Below are 2,473 nucleotides of genomic sequence, written 5' to 3'. Positions count from 1 at the left end.
CTGCTCATGGGTCAGTAACTTCCAGAACCATCGGGGGGATGGGTGAAGCTGCTGAGGAAGACTTCAGCCTGTGGCTTTATGTGAAGAGAAAAGAGAAAAGAGAGAGTGAGAGGAAGGAAGGAAGGGAGGGAGGGAGGGAGGGGGGGAGAAAGGGAAGGAGGAGAGGCTTATTATTTGAGAGAGTCAGGCTCTTTAAATAAAAAAATCCATATGGCCCTCTAGAGAAAAAAAAAAAAAAACCAAAAGCAGTTAAAATTTGAGAGCTACACTGTGAGCGACACCTGCTGTGTTTAGAGGCGGAGTTATTTAAATAGCAGCAGCCGGGCGTCACTTCCGGTGCACGCAAGCTGTTATTCTGCGCTGGAAACTTGAGCAGAGGAGAAGGGAGAAGGAAAGAGTCTGGGTGAGCTCGCTAAACCCAAGCTTGGGTAGAGGAGGGGCATGTCTGGCTGACGCTGCCAGCATCGGTAACTGGTAACTTCCACGGTGGGAGCCTCACTCTCCCTCCATCTGCATTCTTGTAAGACAGGCATGTGGTTGGTTCCCTTCTGAGTTAGCCAGCAAAAGCCAAGGTTTCACCCTGTTCACAAGCTTGCGAAGGCTTTTCTTGTAACCTATAGTTGTAGACTGTGACTATTTTGACTCTTGTGAATCGTTTCATGTAAATCAAGGGAGGCTGAAAACCCAAGCAGGGCCCTTCTGGCAGCTTCCTGGGCTGCCCGCCCCCCTTGGAACAGCTGGGGAGCAATGATATGCCAGAATATCTGAGAGTGTTTGCAAACATGGCTCTGGGAAGATAGTGAAAGGACCTAGGTCCACATTTTTGTACCGGAGGCAAGGCTGTGGGGGGCTGGGGGAAGATAGCCACATCCCTCACCCTCATGTGTCATAGCAATAGTTGGAAAGCCTTGCTGACATTTGGTGGTGGAGGCAGGGTGTTTCAGTCACTGACGTGCATAGAACGTGGGGCTAGCTCCAGCTGTGATCAAAGGAGAGGAAAGTTCAGACTACCAGCATCTTTTGTCTGGACTAGCCTCCTAACTACCTTTCTTGTCTCAGTGCACTGAAACCTGCCCTGCTGGCTCATAAGAGTTGATTGTGCATGGCTCGGTCCTAACGCTGTGTTCAGCGACATCGAACTGGTAAGCTTGAAATTGGCCTTGATGGGAGAATTTACACTACAGAAATTGTCAAGTGCCACAAATCAAGGCTTTTGTTTTTCCCCAAAGATTGACTCATCAGCACAGCACCTTGCTGCTTCCACTCCTGTCCCCCTACTTTCATTTCCTTCCACAGCTGTAGTGGCTCATCAACAGATAAAACTGATTGTCATCACCTGTAGTTTAAAACATCCACCATAGGAAATTCCCTGGCGGTCCAACGGTTAGGACTCCGCACTTTCACTGCCGAGGTCGCGGTTTCAATCCCTGGTCAGGGAACTCCCGCAAGCCGTGGGGCACGGCCAAATAAGTAAATAAATAAATGAAACAAAACATCCACTGTCTTCCCGTTGTTCTGAAAAGGACCACAGTCTTTACCATGGCTTATGAGGCCAGCCTGCACAGTCTGGCCCCTACAAGTCTCCCCTGCCTTTTTTTGCATTAGGCTTCACCTCACTTTATGTGCTCTGTCAGTTCTTCCAACACAGCTTCAGTTTCTCACCACAAGTTCTAAAGCATAAGCTCTTTGTACTGCCGTGTAAAGAGTTATTTGCTGCTCACCAGATATTCACAAACTTTCTCACATTTCCCAGCCCACTTGCAGTTGGGCGGGACCATGTGACCAGTTCTGCTGAGTGAGCTGTGAGTTGAAGTGACACGTAGCAGAAGATTTAGGAGCTGATGTGCCATCTTCCAGCCTTCTCTTCTACAGCTGCAATCGTGGAGGCCATATGTTGAGACAGCAGAACCACAGGATGAAGTAACCTGATTGCTGAGTCAGCACATGGAGAACAGCTGTCTTTAGAGAGCTGCCTGATTGTCTGTGGATGTCAGGGAAATAAACATTTGCTCTGTTTAGCCACTGAGATTCAAGACAATTTTGTTACCACAAAATAATTTAGTCTAGCAGTCCTCAAACCTTTGAGTCTCAGGACTTCTTTAAACTCTTAAAAAATTACTGGTAATCCTAAAGAGCTTTTACTTATGTGGATAACATCCAGCAATATTTCCATATCAGAGATTAAAACTGGGACTTTTAAAACTGAGAAAAACTTTTAAATGTGTACCTATTAATTCCTTTTAAAGTAAAAATAATAAAACCATTACTTAATATAAATATCACATTTTATGAAAAAGAGCTAGCTTCCAAAACAAACTAGTGAGAATTATAGTGTCTTACATTTTAGCAGATCTCTGGATTAATTGAAGACGGCTGGATTCTCATATTGCTCCTGCATTTAATTAATTACAATCTGTTCTGTTTTTGTGTTGAGGTGTGTGAAGAAAATCTGGCTACACACAGATAATGTAGT

General features: G+C 45.4%; 1 long non-coding RNA gene across 1 annotated transcript; it reads left to right on the top strand.

Annotated features, from left to right (window-relative positions):
* Positions 1 to 341: 341 nt before the first annotated feature.
* Positions 342 to 2,130, top strand: LOC132516085 (uncharacterized). The gene is made up of 3 exons (XR_009539249.1): positions 342 to 403; positions 1,060 to 1,142; positions 1,754 to 2,130. It is a non-coding gene; the product is annotated as an uncharacterized LOC132516085 (long non-coding RNA).
* Positions 2,131 to 2,473: the final 343 nt, after the last annotated feature.

The sequence above is a fragment of the Lagenorhynchus albirostris genome, chromosome 2, assembly GCF_949774975.1.
Source record: "Lagenorhynchus albirostris chromosome 2, mLagAlb1.1, whole genome shotgun sequence".
Taxonomy (NCBI): domain Eukaryota; kingdom Metazoa; phylum Chordata; class Mammalia; order Artiodactyla; family Delphinidae; genus Lagenorhynchus; species Lagenorhynchus albirostris.
This window is presented reverse-complemented; position numbering and strand designations above follow the sequence as displayed.